The sequence below is a fragment of the Orbicella franksi genome, chromosome 4 (assembly GCF_964199315.1).
Source record: "Orbicella franksi chromosome 4, jaOrbFran1.1, whole genome shotgun sequence".
Taxonomy (NCBI): Eukaryota; Metazoa; Cnidaria; class Anthozoa; order Scleractinia; family Merulinidae; genus Orbicella; species Orbicella franksi.
The window spans coordinates 12,338,871-12,359,729 of NC_138148.1; the positions used below are offsets into that span (position 1 = coordinate 12,338,871).

The 20,859-nt window shown below is 40.0% G+C and overlaps 1 pseudogene across 1 annotated transcript; it reads right to left on the reverse strand.

Moving 5' to 3' along the window:
- Nucleotides 1-6,153: 6,153 nt before the first annotated feature.
- Nucleotides 6,154-20,026, reverse strand: LOC145483447 (uncharacterized; annotated as a pseudogene). Its single transcript, XR_014048923.1, has 8 exons — nucleotides 19,038-20,026; nucleotides 13,600-13,961; nucleotides 13,237-13,284; nucleotides 11,486-11,697; nucleotides 10,795-10,884; nucleotides 9,503-9,818; nucleotides 9,078-9,368; nucleotides 6,154-8,099 (listed from the first exon to the last, which is right to left on the reverse strand). The product of XR_014048923.1 is annotated as an uncharacterized LOC145483447 (transcript).
- Nucleotides 20,027-20,859: the final 833 nt, after the last annotated feature.

Sequence of the window (20,859 nt, forward strand, 5' to 3'; positions counted from 1 at the left end):
GCAGTTAAACTTAGAGTTTTGATAAAACACGCATTCTTTTCACTAAAATTGTCATAACTTTTGAAATATGCCAGAAATAAAAATTCCCCGACAGAGTTTTTATCCCTAATTATCGGGCAACATTCTCTCCAAATTTCAGCGAAAAATGCTGAAAACTCGCCGGAAACGAACTTAAAATGTACGCTTCATTCACGGAAATTTTCGTTTCGAGATGCGAAGGGGAATATACTTTGGGGTGTTCTTCCGGTTTAATGAGATAATTACACAAAATGTGTGAGAATAATGACGCGTTGATCGACCAAGTTAAGGCTCATTTTACTTTAACAACAGAGCTCGTATCAATTACAACGGAGTCTCAAATGTTGCCTCCGGCGAGAAATATCCTTGTGCAAGATCTGAATTCAACCGCTCGTGCGCCCATGTTAGTAAGAAAATTGTTTCCGCTCCTATTTCTTCCTTTTGTTAGAACGCTTCATCTTAGAGATGTCGTAGACAACGAAAGAGCCCACTCCTAAACAACGAGAAGGAACCCTACGAGATAACGATTACGTTGAAGTGTTTCTTTCTGTTACCGCTTCGAACGGTGAAAGCGCCAAGGAAGTAATGCTAAGAAAATGTCAAATGTCTTCCTCATCCAGTGCAAGCAACTTCTCCTGCTCAAAGCAGGATCCTTCATCGCTAACGCATCAGCCCAATTTTGAAACGTTTCCCCCCGACTCTTACGTTTCTTCGACGACATATTTAAGAGGCCCTGCACCTAAGAAACGACCGATGATTTCCGGCTAAAAAATAAAATCGGCCGATTTTTATCTCCCAAGTAGAGGTTACCGAATACTATTTTAAAATGAATTTCTTTTGTTTCAGTCTCGCTTTAAACCAAAAATATCGAGCCGCAAAGTTTTTCCGTCTGAAAGCAGCAAAATCAGGCCGAAAATAAACCCCCGCAAAAAAACTGTTCAGAAATTACTATCGCAACGCAAAATAATGAGAAAACTACACAGCGTTGAAGAAAAAGGCCTTTTAATGCAATATCATTCGATAAACATCAAAAAACTGCCGAAGCGATTAACAAATAAAGTTTCAAATATTGCATACTAAATTAGATGGAACGTTGGAGCTGATTTTAAAATAATTATTTCTCAAAAGTTCAACGCTTTTGAAAGCAATCACAGTGATGAATGAGACATTGGAGGGATACAAATCACGTTTCTGGACAAACATATTTCGGCCAAAGTATATTGACCTTGTACAAAGCGTTCAAAGTTACCGTGTTTACCGTTATCCTGCTACTTCGGCGAAACGCTTCTCTTTTGCCAATACGGCCGTGGATAGCGTGTTAAACGCCACTTTAAACCTTGCTAGGCATTCAGAGACTATCCTGAGTAGAAGGATGTAGAATTGAAAGAGAAAGGAAGATGAAAAATACGCAGAAAAAGAAAATAACTCGAAATTACCATCTGCTAACGAAAGTTGAATCTGGAAAATGTCGTCGCGTGACAGCGGCCAATAACGTCATTTGTCACGTAAAGGTCGCAAGAGCGTGGGAAAACGAGTCTGCAATGTCCTTCGGGCGGTCAGCGGCTAGAGGTCCAGTCGTGACCCATAACTCAGATCACGCTGCGGCCAAAACGGTGTTGCGGTTGGGGAAGTTTTTCTTTTTGAGTGACCATCATTTGTGAAAAATAACATAACATTGTTCCACTAAACGTTTTCTGGCCGGGAAAAATTGTTTTCCTATTTGTGCATTCGTTTGGATTCCACCGCTATTGATACAAATGACGTCAATGGCCGCTGTCACGCGACGACATTTTCGAGATTCAACTTTCGTTAGCAGATGGTAATTTCGAGTTATTTTCTTTTTCTGTGTATTTTTCATCTTCCTTTCTCTTTTAATTCTACTTCCTTCTACTTAGGACGGTCTTTGAATGCTTAGCAAGGTTTAAAGTGGCGTTTAACACGCTATCCACGGCCGTATTGGCAAAAGAGAAGTGTTTCGCCGATGTAGCAGGATAACGGTAAACACGGTAACTTTGAACGCTTTGTACAAGGTCAATATACTTTGGTCGAAATATGTTTGTCCAGAAACGTGATTTGTATCCCTCCAATGTCTCATTCATCACTGTGATTGCTTTCAAAAGCGTTTAACGTTTGAGAAATAATTATTTCAAAATCAGCTCCAACGCTCCATCTAATTTAGTATGCAATATTTGAAACTTTATTTGTTAATCGCTTCGGCAGTTTTTTGATGTTTATCGAATGATATTGCATTAAAAGGCCTTTTTCTTCAACGCTGTGTAGTTTTCTCATTATTTTGCGTTGCGATAGTAATTTCTGAACAGTTTTTTTGCGGGGGTTTATTTTCGGCCTGATTTTGCTGCTTTCAGACGGAAAAACTTTGCGGCTCGATATTTTTGGTTTAAAGCGAAACTGAAACAAAAGAAATTCATTTTTAAATAGTATTCGGTAACCTCTACTTGAGAGATAAAAATCGGCCGATTTTATTTTTTAGCCGGAAATCATCGGTCGTTTCTTAGGCACACGGCCTCTTAAGCTTAAATTAACAATCTACAAACGGAGAACACCGAGACCAGCTCGTCGACCATACCAAACACAAACGTTTGGTAATCGTTCCAACGCCGCAATTTGTCACGCAGGTTTTAATCCAAGTACTATTCGTGACAACCCGTCGACAGCTATCAATTGGAGATAATTAATGCAAAGAAATGTTTTTCGTTTGTAAGTTTGCAAATCAATCAAATCAAGAATCAATCTTTTTTAACAGAATTTGTTTTACAATGAAAGATCGTAATAAGATCTACCTTAAAAAGCGAAAAACAATTTCTTTGAAAAATGGTCAATTTTGGGGTATACTAATCTACTGATACCTTAGAACTTGTTCGTGCGGTTTTTGCATATTATACTGAAGTGTCTAAATGACTGGCAGCCGGTCAACGTTTTACTGGGAAAGTCAATATTTGATTTGATTTTGACATGTCGATTGTGTAGCCACCAATCAGGTGCGAGATAAAACCGCAAAAGAAAAAAAGAAAATGGAAAATTAACTGTCTTTCAATCAGTCATGAAATTGCGCTTCGATCGCTTCGCCTTCCAAAAACCATCTTTGCCCTGTAGTTTTCACATTACAAAACCTTGTGACCACTTTGCAACCTCAGATATTATTTTTTCTCGACTGGAACTCTTCGTAAATAATCCTCGCCTGGAAACCGCTACAGCAAGACAACGCGAAAAATCGAGAGCCTGAAAGTTACATATTAATATTCCCATGTACAGCTATTTTCGAGACAAATCTTTTTTTTTCACCACATACACGGCCGAATTCATTGCGTTGAAGATGGGCAAAATTATCATACACGAGTGCACTAAGTCCGGTAATACGGGCAACATTATATTTTCCTGCAACTTGTCTCGCAACGTTGTTGCATTGCAAGTTGAAACCCAATATTTTACCGCGTGAGTGACCAACTTGTCCCGCAGAAAAATACGGTGTTGTAAGTTGAAGCAACATGCTGCGTAAAGTAGACATGAGTTCTACTTTCTGAAACAGTTTTTTAGCTTTGTTGCTCGTATTACCACTCAAGCTACTCCTCAAGGTACAACTATGAATTCAACGCTTGTGATTGGCTGTCAGCGACGCGCGGCTACGCGCCAAATTAAACAAACAAACATGGCGGATGGAGAAGACGAGCCTGAATTCAAAGTAGATCAGAAACTGGAAAGTCAAAAAATTTGCCCTATACAGAGACCTCGAGGGCTATCGTAGTCTTTGGGACACCTCGATTGTACCTTCAAAAACAAGCAGCAAAACAAGCAGCAAAAGGAAAAAGGCTTGGAGGAACTGTCACAAAAATACAACTTATCGCCGGGCTATGTATCTGAAACGACATCTTCATACGGCGAGAACTTCGTTGCCACGGGAAATTAGAAGGAAGTTGACGGCCAGAAGTCGAAGTGGAAGTTCTTCGAAACGCTAAATTACTTGAAAGAAGACGTTCTTTGTTCGCTGAGGGCAAAAGAAGAAAATGAGTGGTCAAAGAACGAGACAGAGCGATTGATAGAGTGCCATAAACAAAATGACATCACAGTCTCTCATCCTACAGGGACAGAAACATGAAGGAAAGGAGCTACACAAAGTTTTCCGAGCTTCCCTCAGGTAGAAGCCATGACGGCGTTAAAAATCCGTGAAATGTAATTCAGACCATTTTTGACCGAGAGGTTAAAAAAGAAGAAGACAGCAAGGCCAGTGGAACCGGTACGGACGCCGTGTACACAACGCAAAAGAAATATTGAAAATCTTTGATATTTATCACGGGGAGAAAGGACGTTGACCCTGCTGTTTCAACACTTGATCCTAAAGAAAATGAGAGACTGGCAAAGAAAATTAAAGCTGAGAAGGCGAAAAATGTTGAAGAGGTAGCTATACACGTTTGATTTATTGTATATTTTTAACGAATCGAGGCATAGCGAAGAGCGTCCTTAAATAATTCTTCCTATTTCACTATTCACTGCTATTCACCTTTACTTTGGTAAATAATTGTTAGTTATTGTTACTATATATTATTGAATTAGGTAAAACTGGATCTTTACAAAGAAAGGACGCCGTATCCTAACTGGTGCCGGTCTTGCTTTCATATTTCGTTAGAAAATGCGCAACGTGCATAGAACTAGATTGTGCTCCCAAACTTCAGTCTCTCCCCGCTGCATTTCCGTCAAATCCTCGAATAATTTTTCTTCCCCTGGTACTCTCATTGGAAGCTTCTTTTTACGTAACATATTGGTTCATTTACCCAGAATTCTGGCACACAATACGGTAATCTTTAAAGTTTAATTTAGGAAAATATGGTCGGTATCGCGCATTGTTCCACGTAGCTGCACATTGTTTACAAAAAGAGAAGATTCTGCTCTTTGTTTATTTCGCTCCATTTCCAAATCTTTTTATCCCATTCTCTCACTTTCCAGATAAATTAATCTTTACTTTGCACTTATCAGGGTTCATACAATTTTTATTGCCAAATATATCAACGGATGAAGTTAAATATAGAAGAGCTGGCTGGTTTTGAAGTCTCAGGCTGCGAAGTCCGCGCGCGCTGGTTTGAACCACATGTCATTTGAACACGACGCGATCCTATATGACGAGGTGTTCAGCCTACCAGTCACAAATCCCAACGGACGACCAATGCTCCCATTTGATTGGCTTATTTACTCAGGTCTAATTTTAGCTTGTTGCGACAAAATTCTGTAGAGCGATCGGGTGTAATTTTCCGTTTTATTTTACAAGTAAGTAAACAATGCCTTTTGAACTAAATGAAAGATAGCTTCAGGAGCAGGCGAGTTAATTTGCAGAGAAAATTTACTTTTTTAATTTCAACTTTATAATTTTGTTCCTCCACTTGCGAAAGTCTCGAGCCGTTAACTCAAATTTATAAAATGCCGTGTCTAGTTCTTTTGATGCCAGAGTGTCTTTGCTCTCTCGAGGATTAACGCGGTTGCGAAATAAGTTTGGAATCTAAAACTCGTTTAAAAAAAAACAGATACAAGCAGACTGCGAAGGTAATATATGATATCTACGATAATGTGGTTATTCTTCAGCCAGTTTTCTAAAAGAGATTCCATGAGGTGAACATTGACTGCTGTTGTACTCTTGCTGCTAATATTCAGTCGACCTTTTACGAACGCAATTTTCGTTTTTATTGCATTCAGCCATGAGTCTTCCTTCTCCTTTCTAACGTCAATATTCAGGGGAAATCTCACTTTGGCATTTTTTAAGTTCTCTTGTTTCTTCGTAGTACTTTTTGTTTCCAATTTCTTTGCTCTGAGTTTAGAACAGTTTGAGGAATAACTCAGCGTTGTTCAATTTGCATTTTGTTTGCACCATCATTACGCTCATAAATCTGAATAATTTTAAATATCCCACAAAATCCGTCTGTGCTCACAGGCTAACCCAAATCATCTCTTAGGAGATTTGTTGTCGTTCTCGGCATGCTGAGATAAATGGAAACAGACAGCGCGTTGTTCGCAGGCATGAGCTTTGACGGTTATTTTAGTTAGCTGCGAAATTTGAATGTTTCGTGAAATGACGAAGATACATGTAATTCATTGTTTTTGTTCTTCCAAAGGCATCTTCTAAAGTGTTAATATAAGTTTTATTTGCACTGTATTTTAACTATTTACCTTATATTATTCTACGTAAATGACTCCATTGTTTTAACGAAAAAAAACGCTATTTCTCCACGACTTCTCTGTTCTGCGACGGTTATTTCGGCTATCCACCATTGCACAAAAAAAGCCAACAAAGTGCTTCAAAGGTGGCGTGTCCTTGCCTTTTATTAGTCTCCTCCGCAGCCGTTTTTTGGGATGTCACGTAACGCTCCCCCCAAAGAAACGGCTGCTCACATCCGAACCACATTCTTTTCCTTGTTTCTTTGGGGGGAGCGTTGCGTGACATCCCAAAAAACGGCTGCGGAGGAGATTAGCCTTTTATAGGATCGTTCCGTGTTTAAAATAACTCGAATTTCCAGTTTGCTTGCTCAAATAAAACAGGTTAAATTAGTAATTAAAAAACTACAGGGTAACAGCCATTTTTTGGAAGGAGAAACGATCGAGGTGTGGTTTCGTGACTGATGGAGAGTCCGTTAATTTTGTATTTTTTTTTTTTCGGTTGCGGTTTTAACTCGCATCTGATTAGTGACTACACAATCGACATGCCAAAATCAATGTCCACGGTTTTTTGACTTTCACAGTAAATAGACTAAATGACTGACAATAAAAACATTTTCTAAGTGCATTTACTTTTAGCGAAAGTGAAAACGTTCCAGGAATCAACACATTTTTAAAGCGAATTTTCGTTTATGAAGTCTTCTCATCTCTAACTGGGAAACTCCTCATAGGGAATGTTACGGCAAAGATCTTGAATAATTACATTACCCAAAACAAAGTGGTAACATTATAGTGAAAAATGGTATCTAGCGAGTTGGTGGCGCAATTTCTCGCTAAAGAAAACTGACGGGTGTTTTGCATAGATGCGACATTTCGTCGCACGAAGATATATTTTTGAACAAAAATAGACAAATATGAGATAGGTCAGAGGAACATAGTATGAGTAATCAAAAGGTGACGAGTGAAACTAGCATCAGCATTGTTATTCAAATTTAGGAGCCAATTATGCAAAGGGTCTATTAGCTTACCATTTTCAAAATAAATTTAACCAGCATTTTGTGTAATGATTCAGTGCATGGTCATGATTATCATGAAATGTGCAGGTAAAAAACTTGAGGGACGCGAGGTTAATTTGTTCGATAAAATGGCAAAGAAAATATGCCATTGGATTTCCAAGGTTATGGGAGTTTCTTTGTAAAGACGAGATTTTAGAAATTTGCCGATAAGTGAATTGCTTTTGCTCCCGAAATGAAAAAAAGGTTTTACTTCAGATTCAAACATTCCTCAGTTAGGACGTCAATTTGAAAGAGATCGGTTAACTCTTGCCTGTAGCTAGCCAAAAATGCGAGTCAAAAATATAACCAAGGCGCAAATAAATGGTAGAACTGGTTGGGCCATTTTTATCAATTCCCCCAAAAAACAATGGCAACTGAACACAGAAAGAACTGTGCCTTGCACTTTTATTTTCTGTATGCTTTTTCAGCACCTAGCTTTAATGTATGAAAACCTCTGGTCAACTACTTTGCACACATTTCATGAGATGATGCCTACGTGGTGTCTCCATTTTTATCCCTGTTAATAATAATAACAATAGTGGACTTTCAGATTTTTGTCGCCCACGTACTCTAGAAAGGGGTGTTGCCCTTTTGCGATGGCATGCGGTGAGTCGTCTTCACAGTCCCAGTGAAAGGATTCTTCTCGCGCATTGGCACCATAGACATACTGACACTGATGGTTGCCAGACTTAAGCAAAACGAAGGGACGGTCAGTGGGAAGGTAAATGGCATTGGTAGCGTATCCATCATTCCGGCAGCAGTAATAGATTTTTGTGTTTCTGTCGTAACTGCCGTCTGGTAGCTGACCGCTGCGCCAGTTCTCGTTCTCGTCATCTTCATCATCCCAATAAATGAATCCATCCCTGAAACCTAGTAGGCGCAATACAGAACACTGTTAGTCCATAACTGGAGGGAAAAGAAATTTTGAGTACTGCTTAAATTGAGCATTGCCAACTTAACTTGGCGTGGGGTCAGATTTTCAACCGTTCATCAAATAGTGAAGGTTTCCGCTAAATTATTTGGTAAAAAAAATTGGTAGTTTATTCTCCGAAGGTCACTTCCTTTTGCCTATTTGTGCTTCACTTTTTGCCAGAACTGGCCTGTTTTCATTTTGCTGTCCCAGCTTATTTGGGCAAGAAAATTGCAAAAGTCTCTAGTACGTTCCCAAACTGAGAATCACGAGCAATTAAGTTTGTAAGGAGACAAAACTGACGTCTTCAACTTCCTCAACTGATACCAAGCTGAATGGACAATTACAACCTTGCATACGGCTGGCGCGACTAAAATGTGAATTAACCCGTCAAGATTCAGCAGGGGGAAAAACCTTTTCTGTCCTGACGTCAATGTATGTTAACATGAAAGGCATCGAAATCGGAGAAACTTCTCTCGCTGGAGATGGCATTAAATATTGACGAAAAGGGATTTAAAATTCTAAAAACCATATCAGGTTGCAAAGAGTGAAAAAATATGAAACATTTTGTGTCTGCAAGCTTCTAATTTGGCTCCAAAAATGGGTCACCGGCAACTCGCTTGTAGTTCGTCGGGTGTCGTCAGGTAAGATATTACTTGTGTTATTCTGAACAAAATATGCTGTTCAACTATTAGAAGAGGCTGAAGCAAACTAAGCATTGTCTTTATTTTTGTTTTGTAGGACAGCTTAGTTTTGACGGCCGCTCGCGGATGCTGCAGGCGCAGCCGCCGTATGCAAGAACGCATGGACCCTTCGCATTACTGAATATTTTCTTCGTGTGTTGTTGTAAGTCGGTAAGAAAAACTGAAACTCTTCCGACTACTATCATTTATTGAAATAGGGCTCATCACCAACCCGAGGAAAAACAATCTACCGACCTTGAGGACAATTATATTTCTTGTAGATGCAGTATTGTCCTTTGGGCCAAGGGAGGTTGTATTTTGAGGTTTCAGCATTGATCTTCATACAAAACTTTTGTTCCATGTTGTCTCTGCCAACTTGTCCTGCTAAATCATAGGGATTTGACCAATAGTTGTTTGAACCATCATCCTCGGTGTCATGGTAACGGGTCCCTGGGTGCCAAAACCTTCCTTTCGGACATCCTGACTTTGTCATGGGGAGGCCATAGGTACCGACTGGCCAAGTAAGAGGAATGCGCACATCAGGATCTAAAAGTTTCAAAAGAAATACTCTCAGTCTTCTTTCTGCAGATCACTGTTACCATCATCAGTAAGAATGCCATTCTGGCTGTTTTCTGTTTAGCGCTCTACGTATTTTTGAACGGATGAATGTGAGATAGTACCTTGAGGTTTAGAAACGCCTTTTATCCTAGGGTATTCCCGTAAGATCCTTTTCACGTTACTTCTTCGCTGTGCCAAACCTTGACATCGGTAGCGGTGGTCAAGAACTCTGAAAAAACTATCTTCAACAGCGTTGTCAATGGGTATCAGCTGCAATCCAATGGGTTCAGGCAAGTTGTGTCCTCCAGAGGAGAATACCACCCTGTTCTCAGTAAAGCTAGCTGTATCTATATTGGATTCCCTGAACTTTTTGATGTCAACTGACAAAGAGCCACTGAATCCTCCGTAGCTACCAGACGCTGACACCGATGATTCTCTCTGGAAGCCGAAAACATTAGCATAATTCAGTATCTATTCAAACTGGCAAGGATAAATTTAGTCGTAGGGCAAGGTAAGCGCAGTTTAGGCGGACAAGATTTTACTTCGTTGATTTTGTTTGGGCAAAGCCAGTCGCGTGGAGGCAAGACAAAAAATTGGGATCGAGTTTGCGATTTTATAATATATATTAAAAGTATAGCAGTCCCTCGAGCGTTTGCCGCCATTGACAAGCGTAATCAGTGCTTAGGTTAAGTGTCCATACGAGTCAAGTGGCCCATCAGGCCGGAGCTTATCCCGGGTTCTGTAGCATGAATTGACTAGGAATATTTCTATTCCTCCCTGGATAAGATTCTAGTCCATCACAGGATTACCCCCAACATTAAATTCGCCGGTACCCATTTGTATACCTGGGTGGAGAGAGGCACCGTGAGAGTAAAGTGCCTTGCCCCGAAGAACACAACACAATGTACCCCGGCCAGGGCTGGAACCCAAACCGCTTGATCTGGAGGCGAACACGCTAACCATGAGGCCACCGCACCTCCACGTAACCAGTTCTTACAAACAATGTTTGAATACGAATTTATACAATTTTGAAATACCCATAACCATCGCCATACCCATCACAAAATGCAACAAAAGAAGAGAACAGCCAAGTTCTTCTTGGATTTTTGCAACGAAAACTCGTCAGTTTAATTCCTATCAGTCTTTCAGTTCCAGTTCATTCCATTTCACTCAGTTACGTATATCTTGTAAACGTTTCACCCTACTCCATCAGCCAATCATTATAAAGACCTCCTATCCTTAAAATATTTACATAAAGCTTTGACATAACAAGTGGAACGAAGATCACGGTCCATGAGCACCCTTTATCGTTGGTTAAGCAGCCATGGCCAAGGTCGATTGAAGACTGGCTCTCGTTTGTGAATCTATACCTAATCATAGTGCTCAATAAATAAATAACATCTTCAATTCTTACGTTTTCCATAGCATACTTGACAATTTTTGTATACGAACTTTCGTGACGCTCTGTCTTCTTCGTTCCCAATGTCACCTTGACCACAATGTCCTAAAAGAATATCAAAACACTTGCTTTCTAACTGTAAGATTGTGAAACAAATTGCAGTCGGGAGTAACATCAATTAAAATCTACTGAGTTTCATATGTACATGCAATTAATTTTAGGTGCGCATAGCGTTTGTAGCAATCCAAACCAGTAACAAATGCAGCCACCAAATATCAAAACTGTGATCATCGCGAACACCAGCTTGTTATCGGATTGAAGGTCCTGAATCCGGATCGATTCTCAATACCAGATCGCGCTACTTGTTTCCTCGTGCTTTTTGACTCTCTATACTATATTTTCCGAAAGCCAAGCGACTGACACAAAACTTCACTTAAATCGGAAGGCGGTTAAACTCAACAGAAATTGCATAATAATTACTGGCTTAAATATTCCTGGCGGTTCTCACATTCTGCGCACATTCATAGCTCAATTAATCCGATTGATTCACACAACGTTCATGCAGCTAGTATTACATAACGTCTTTCGTTTACACTGCAAAACATTTATCGACGTAAGGAGAAAAGGTGATTTAAGGAAAGAAAATAGGTATTCTCAAGCAATAAAAGAATACTTTGTGCTTTAAAAAACACAGCAGCATACTAACCGTTCCCCAACGGTCGATAAATATGCGGTAAGCTCGCTGGTTGAACACTCTGGGTAAGCGGCACACAGCAGCCGCGAAGGCCTCTGTTACAGAATACTTGTCAACTTGAGCTAGCCCCAGAAGATATCGAGCTGTGCCTTCATTGCATACTTTTTTCTTTTCAAAAAAGACTTTGTGCCTTGTTGTTGTCTCTTGTTTTATACTCCCATAACCTACAATAACGAGAGAGAAAGAAAGGAGGCAAAAAAAAGAGTTACATGTATTTGTTTCCAAGAAAGCCATGTACACCAAAGAACAGTTGTTATCAAAATTACAGAGAGAGAAATAATGTAAGTATTGTGCTATTTAAACATAACATCAAAATAAATAGAGATCAAAGCTGAGCGGAACGGACTTAATTCTAGTCGGTTCCCACGTTTCCTTGTGTTATCAGAGTACACATGCGAATTCAAATAGAGCATATATTAGATTATACAATTATAGAGGTAGAGTTGCATCCGCTTTAAGATTTCATAAGAACTAGCGCTGAAATGATAAAGGAAACATCGGTCAGGTTGTAGTGTTCACATGAGATAATAACATTTATCCATAGCAAACAGCTTATCAATTAATAATCTTGTGCACTGTGGATATTTTTATAGAAAAAACGCAAAATAAAATACAGTCGAACCTTTATTAAGCGGCCACTCTCGGGGACGAGACAACTGGCCGTTTAATAGAGGTTCACCCGAAAACGTTGGGCGTGGTTCAGTTTTCAGCTTATCACATATAAGTACAAACAGATGCAAGTGGAGGAAAAGTAGAACAATGATGGTAACACGGCCCATAATGTTATCAAAAGCTTTGGGAAGGCAAGAAGCTGGCCGCGGCCACTTAATACAGGAGGTCGTCGAATAGAGGTTTTAATTACAGTCTATAGCTGATAATAAATTCATGTCGTTTTCAGTTTCAGGGCGGTTAGAAAAGATAGTGGTAAACAATAAAGAACAATACATCGAGAAAGCCTTTTGTTCACCACCAAATTTTCCTTTGCCACTATTGATTTAGACTGATCACGTGGTAATTACTGAGTGTTGCATTAGCACTACCAAATCTTCAAGTTTGGGAAAACTGATCCTTACGGCAGGGAGAAGAGATGAAGACAGAAATCAATCAAAAAAAATAGACTGCAAAATGTGTTTGCCCGATATTTCGGTTTGGAAAACAGTCCTTCTTCAGAACACGCTATTGTGGCTAATAGCTGCCAATGGTTAATAGTGGTTAATTATTGTTTTAGAACATAAAATGTAAGACGCTGATGTTTTGCAAGAAAACCAAGACGATCCACTACCGAGGAACACTGACTCGCATTCGTATAACTGAGTTCTATTCGAGTTTTCTTATAAACTTTTCTTGATCGGGATAACCATAAAACGGTGTAGCAGGTAAGCAGTAAATCACAAGGAACGTGTCCAAAGCAGATCTCGGGTAGAACTAGACTGCTTAATTGAAGTTGAACTAAACATATTATTTTATTATTTTCTATTAGTATCCTTTTAGGCATGTACGAGGCTACCGCAAGTTCCTTAATTATGAATTCGTTACATAGTTCAATTACTACGTTAGTTCCACGTTAACAGTAATGTTAATAGTAAATAAATAACTCTATTGTGATAATTACATTCAAGGTTTTTATTTTTGGTATTGAGCTTGTGTTCCTTAACCCAGTGAGTACATCACCTGAAGTCAGACATATCTATACAAGTTCTTACTTGAACTGAGACTGAAGGCAACACTCCATAACCCTGCGTCATAACCAGCTGTGTAAAAAAAAAAGGAATTAAAGCATAAGTATTCTTTGCTCTTTTTCAGTGCAATATTTTTCTCCTCCTAGTTTCCTCCAACGAAAAAATAATAATTAAACGTATTTTGCATGAGGTAAATAGCCTTGAGATGACATTTTTACTAGTCTTTATTGTACATCTGGTACTTAGTGAGATGTTTGCCTTCCGTAGTGGACAACAAGGTTTTCACCAGGTCTGTTACGTTATATTTGGTCTAAGTAGCCTAGGAGCAAAAGTATCCACAACAAAGTAAAATCAAATCTTTTTCAATCATAAAACTTCTAAACTCACCGCTGGCTTTCACATCTTCCTTGAGTTTATCTTGATAAGACTTGACCCCGGAAAATACTTCGTTTGTGGTAGTTTCGACGCAGGATGAGCGATGAACAAAGACAACCTGATCGGGCACGCGGAACTTCCCATCCACGGAAGTTTTCTTTGTATCCCATGTCAGTTTGAATATCTTTCTTGTCGGGAGTAGTCCTGGGTCGACACCACCGTGAGACAATTTGCCACCTTCAGGATTGCCTTGCAGGATGTTATAACCAACACCTAGAAATCTGAGACCTTTGGCCGTGGCCACATTCTGGTAGGCATGGGTTACAACGGCAACACCAAGAGTGATAAGGAAAATGGTCAGATGCATGGCTTCTCTGTAAAGAAAAATAAAGTACCGACGGGTACACGTGTCTAGTGCTCAATTCAGCTAATTCAGTTGAGTCCTAATAGATAAGTGCTCGGAAACGTGGTTGCCAACATTCCTGTAGGACGGGGTTGTGGTTAAACTACAATTTTGTGCTTTATTTGACTTACTTTAAATAACCTAGTAATCAATAATTGTGTTAATGAATTAGATAATTTGTACACATAATTAAAACAGGTAACATTTTTGTATGATTCTTGTGAATGCTTTTCAACGCGGCCGTTAGCAGTAATAAAAGATTATTTATTATTACAGTGCGTTCGACGGTTTTAATTAATTAGAATGATATTATCTGCCGCTTTTAGAACGATATATTTCAAATAAATGAACATGTGCTGTTTGAAAGATGTACTGTATATGATGAGGGCGATATTTTCCCGTGAATGATCGACAGTTTCGTGTTTAATTTGCAATAAATTGAGAGTTGATGGATGCTGATTTTTACTATTGCTGCTTCAGAGAACTGTGTTCATTTGTGTTAGAAGGCAAAAACCTACTAGCAAGTCTTGAATTCATAAAATCTAGATCTTCCTCTCTCAAAAGTCATGGCACAGCATTCCAGTGACAAACATCACAGCACTTCCTAAATCCGTTATTTTGGCATGCTCATCCAGATGAAAGTTGGACGCAAATCGCATTTTCTGTAGTTTCTGTTGAACTTTAAGAGTTCAAGACATCACCGGAAACGGTAATCACAACCAGTTAAACGGCGATCATGATGCAATTCACCACTGCAAGTCTACACTGTTGTCTCAGGTAAGCTGGATGGTGTGTGTACATGCTACACTAGGCATTCCATGACAGACGTGGGAGTGCTTAGCTCCCCGAATTGCACCATTTTGGCGAGTTATTACGTCTAACACGACTCCCAGCTTTCCCCAAGCACGGTTTTTTCCCATCAGACGTGATGATTACCACATGTCCAGTCTCGCTGAGCAATTGCTGTTTCCCCTGTACCTCAGAAGGTATTTCTCTCGGAGCCTGCGCAGCACACATTCCTTCAAACGAGACCGTAATGTTTCCTTGCACATCAGCAAATACTACGCCCGCTCTCTGAGGTCGTAATCTTCAATGCTTCCTTGGCTCTAGCTCTGGGAGTGCATTTGGTTGAAAGAACAATAGATAGCTTGGGATAAGGATGGCCTCTTGCTGAGAACAACAAGCCCGTAACGTCTAGTAGCATTTCCTGAAGTTTGGTTCAAGACAACAAACCGTTCCCGATAGAGTACAACAAGGAATTGGTACCCCAACCAAGGTGTACGAGACTCAGATTGAATTTTCCACTGGAACTCCCGCTGGGTCATGAAACCATGAACTTTTTTGTCTTTTATCTGTTATTTGATTCGTTTGGCTCAAGTGACGAACTTTTTACCCTTGTCTGTGGTTTGAGTTAAGGTCTTTAAGGTCGTTTTTGCCTAGTGATGAAATGCTTCAAACTTGCAAGAACCTTTGCTGTCTCAAAGTCTGGCATCACTCTCTTCGCACAGCAGATATCAGACTACATACTTAGAGCAAAAACTTAAGCCTTCTCGTCAGTCCCGCAAAGTGAGCACCGATAACTTGAAAGGGTGTTTTACCTTAATTTCGGTTGTTTAGAAAACTTGAGCTCCAAAACGCTGACACCCACTGCAGGTCCTCACAATCCTCTTTTTCAATTTTAACCGCGGCAGTTACCCAGTGCTACTCCCGCATTTTTGCCTTGTTTCTTCCAACGTCCCCTCCGCAACGCTCCGAAATTAACCTGTACCAGAAATTTCTCCTAGTAGTGTTGGGTATTTTTTCGGATAGTGCCCCTGTATTCTACTAGGACATTCTTCAGTGGTCTGGCGAGTCACGGTTTTGGAAGAACCTCAAATTCAAGTGCCCACTCTGATTATTTCCAGAAGCTAAATTTCTCAAGGAGGTCATCTAGTTCGTCCGCCACTACCGCTGCCACTGCAGAGAAGTCGTGCTTCAGTTAAGCTTTGGCAAAGCACTTGTCGCTATGTCAGGAGGTCTGCGTTACTTTGTCTGTCAACCAAGCACTGAGGTCTGTTCCACCACCAGGCATAGCTGGACACGTCTCTCATGCCACTTCCAAAGTCCACTGGGTTTTCTGAGGTCCTCACATGATGCCATACTACCTCATAATGCTCCTGTATCTTCTCAGCTCTGAACTAGCTGTGTACAACGTTTTCACCTTCGAGTGCCACTTGTGCAACTTGAATGTCTCTTGAGTAGATACCTCCTTGCATGCTGATTCTTTTCTTTCCACCTTCACTCAATCGAGTGGGCCTCCTCTGATAAGATCATCTACATAAAGGATTCGGTCCATTTCATCTCTGTGTAGTTTGCCCAACAGCTTTCCAAGAGATGTTAGATGAGTCTTCGAATTACAAGGAGACGTAGCGAAGAGATGAGCCAAACAGGACAATTTTCCTGCTGTCTGATTGTTCAGATTCTTGATCCAATAAGATTTTAGCGCGTCACGATCGTCTTCTAAGATTCTGATCTGGAACAATGCCTGCCAAAAAATATATACTGTAATTACAGCGGGTTGGAAAGTAGAAGGAAACAAATCGCTCCGTAACTGATTTTGAAATGGTTTAAACACTCGATAGTGAAAGAGCTCTAAAGTGGGCACGAGCTGATGCGTCAGAAAACGCGAAGGTAGCGGTTTCTGCTGATTCGCGCACTACCCCCTTGTGTGGAATGTAGAACTTGGGGAACCCATTTTCAGGACCAAAGACTCTTAACTATTCCCGCATCTTGGATAACTCTATGGTAGCGATTGATTATCCCTTGGCTGCGTAATTCTCTCACGAGGTTCTCCAATCGGCGGAGACCTCCTACTTCGTTGCTTGGGAGGGAAGGATAATTTTCTCTCCAAGGAAGCCTTGTTTCTTGCCATCCTTCCGCATCTCCATACCTCAACTCTGCATAACCTTTAGCTTGTTCACCGAAGCAAGAATCTGCAAGCCTTAGGACATCTAACCTGCCCAAATTATCTCAACCAAAGCGTGAGGTTCTGTGAGAGAAACTTCAGATGTTGTAGTCCAAGCGAGCTTGGTCTTCTTTCTTATAGGCCAAGCAGGGGCTCTACACTGGGTGCAGTTTTCTTCTTAATTTTCGAGTAGTCGTTAGCTCGTAGGATGAGGTACACTGGTATGAGGAGATCCTTAGAGTCCTTGTTTCTATTTCAATTCCTTCTAAGTGGGCGTACTTTGCCAGGCATTTCTCATAACGAGGATTTCCCAAACAGAGTGGCTGATGCTTGTCAACTTTGGTTACTTCGGTGTGGTAGCAGAAACGTCTCCCGAGGTAAAACTTACCTGTACCTTAGATATTTCAACTTGCTTAAAGTGTATATGACATGAAAAATAGTTTCTGCTTATTTGAAAGACCTTTTAAAATACAGAAGAATGGCGTTTTTCTTTTTGAAACATCTTTCTTCGTTTTAGAGATATTGACGTTTTTCTATTATGTAAATTAGATCAGTGATGACGTCATAACGTTTGCAACTAAAAAGTCGTAAGGTACTGAATAAGCGATATCTCTGGAAATATTGAAGCAGTGTTCTTGAAACTTGGCACCACAAATGTGCATCACAAAAGAAATGAAATGACACCCTTCCTGCATCATTTCGATTTGGCGTACTTCACGTTGATGAGGGCAAATTTGCGCATTTGGAAGAGATTGAGGAATACTTCTTAAGCGTACGAGCTCCTTGTTCCCTGCTCCTCAGACCTTAACTACTATACCACTCAGAATATCACGACTGGTTTCCGACTGACGTGGCTGTCATCAGCTGCTCACTAAGCCTGTCAAGGATGGAGTTGGGATGCCTTTTCTGAAAAGCTTGACACAATGCACGTCATTTACAATCTGTAGCTTTGTATTATGCCTGGTTGCGATGCAATCAACTACTTGTGACTATCGAACAAGACGACTGTTTTGCAATTAACTGACTTGTGATCGATTTCCTCACATTAAACAAACCCACGGACTCGTTCATCTTTCTGTTGAGCTTGGAATGATCTGTTCCGCAGAGATCTGTCCCTTTTCCGGTCTTTCGGTTTCCTAGTCGTCCTAGCTGGGATTGGTTCCTAAACCACCATTTCCTAAGAGCCTCCCGGGCCACTTGCTGTGGAAAGTCCCACTCTCTCCAGTCGTCATCTAGGCCTACCAAATCTCCTCTTATTCGCACTAATTTATTGATCAATATCCTCCTGAACCACGATGACCTCCATTAGTTTGCCTCACGTCTCCAAGGATTGGACGTTTAACATAGTTACTTTATTTTATTTTATTTTATTTTTGTAAAATGGGTGGATCCTGCTAGGATTTAGAGCCAGGAAGCGTGGGCAGCGCCATGCTGCTTTGCATGTAAGCATTCACAATTTCGCTCGTCTTGTCAAATTTTTTCTTGAGGAACGTGTGGACTCACTCATACCCCTCCGTGGAGAAAGGCAAACCTTCGATGGCTATTTTAACTTTCGGTTTCACGAGCTCTTTGAGATACGAGAAATTTGTCCCACCAGCAACTTCTGAGCCTTCTATTTCAGCTTCAATTTCATTCCAAAAGCGCAGCCAGTCTGTTACCTCTACAGTGAACTTGGTAATGACCAGCTGAGGCGATTTAGCGCTTTTGACTGGACCAGTCAACATTGCAACTTGATCTGCTTGACGTTGTCTCGCTTGTGGTTGATCGAAATTACCTTTTTTAGCCTCGCTGTTTTTACTCACAATCCTGTATGAGGTGCCAATTTGTGTTAAGAATGGTTTGATTGCTTCCAACACAAGGGATTTTCCCGACGCTATTTACGTTAAGAACTAAAACAAACTTAGATATCTTCATGTTTAACGCTCCAAGCTCGAAAGGAAAAATATAATCAGTGAAAAACCGATCGGCGAAACATCGTTCCTCAGTAGCGAAATGCAAATGAAAAACATAAATTACCGATAATCAAAGAAGACTCTATGTTGTTAAAGCTTCCAGTCTTCATGTCATGGAAACTCAACAGATCTGGCAAGTGAGAGACCTTACCTTTGGAGTTCTATGCTTGTCAACTTGTCCTTATGATTATTCAGTACTAGTGTTCGACCGACTAAACAATTTCGTTTTCCAACTGAGTATCGAACAACCAAAACCAAAGTCATCCCTCTGGCAATCACAAAACAAGTACGTGTAGCTGACAGCAAGGGCGGGAAAACGTGTGAGCATGAAAGCAGGGACACGACTCGCAAAGCATGCCGGGACAAAGTATCGGTCGAGTACATTTTCATCTGATCGCCGAACGGCAAACATCTCTGTGTGGCGTAATGATATGGGATTAATATTAGGGGCGCTTCTGATGGGGAAAGAAATCTCGGACGGTTGTCATTTCCGATCTTGCGAGGCCAATTAAGTAACAACTGTTGATATGGCGGTGAAACTGTTTTTAGGAGTAGCTACGGATGAATTGAAGCATGTATTCGTTACTGACATCTTTGAGATCGATTTACACTGGCCAAAATTGAACCCTTTTTCAGGTGTATCGCCGGAGTTATGTGTGCAAGGATTTTAACGGATTTTCGATCGACGCCAAAAGAGAAGTAAAATCTTGGACGAAAAGGCGAGAATAATTCAAAAACTAAATCATGTTCTGTCCTTGTGAAAGCTCGTGTAACTTTTGGTTAATCGAGTTTCGCTCGCTACATATATTTGCTAATCGAAACAAATCACGAAAGCTTGCAAATTAAGGGATGACTCTTTCAAAATAACAAAAAAATACGGAAATAAATCGATTATAAGTCCTGAAGCATGGTCTGTGTTAAGAATTTTTTGCAGAGCGCAGTCAATGCTGTAAATATTATACTGGCGTTGGTTCACTATAACACGTCACTCTTTTGTTAAATTCTTGTTTAAGGTGGTTCGATACCTAGCATTTTCAATTGGCGTTTTACCAATTTTCCCTTTATCTGATCGATGTGAAAATTACATCAATTTTATTCCCGCAAAGTTTCATTAGCATTGATACACTGGAACAACTTGAACTTTGTCGTTGAGGTAGGGGCTTGAACCCAAGCGCCTACTTCATCGACAAAATTAAGGTGTTGCAGTGTATCAATGCTAATGAGACTTCGGAATAAAATTGTCAACATTATCAGGTATAGATGGTTAACATTTTAAAAAAATCTGTCAGGCCGTTTTTAAGACTTTCGTAAAAGCCTTAAAATCGAGAATTGCTCTAAATTTATTATGGAGGTAATGTTGAGAAAAAGCCTCATTCTCTAGATCAAGAAAATACAAATCAACAAAACTTTCATGGCTTCAATATAAAACACATTTTGGTGTCTTTTGGAGCAGTTTCATTAGAATAGCGTTCTCTTCTTTCAGTCAATTTAATTTCATTAAACAAAAAGCATGGTTTGAAATGTATTCGCGATTTATTTGAAACCAAACATACAGGAATTTTTTATTCTTGCATATTCCCCTTGCCATACATCGTAATTTCAGAAATTAGCAATAGTTTTTCTATAACAGATCTCGTTCGTACAAAATTCATGTTTTACCGATTTTCATACTTTTGGTTTATCGTTTTCATGGAAATATCGATTACCTTAAAAAACATATTCAACCAAACTTCAATATTTTTCCAAAACTTGGTGTAATTTCCACATTGATCAGAGTTAGGGAAGGTTGATAAAACGCTAATTGAAAATGCTAGGTATGGTCCAGAAAAAACTGTATCGAGCCACCTTAATTTACAAAACAAAAACGAGCGGTTTCGAACGGGAAGTTCGAAGATATAAAGCTTCAGCTAACTGCATGAACAATAAGATTAATGATAAGTAGGTGAATGATATATAAGCCTTTTTTTTAAACT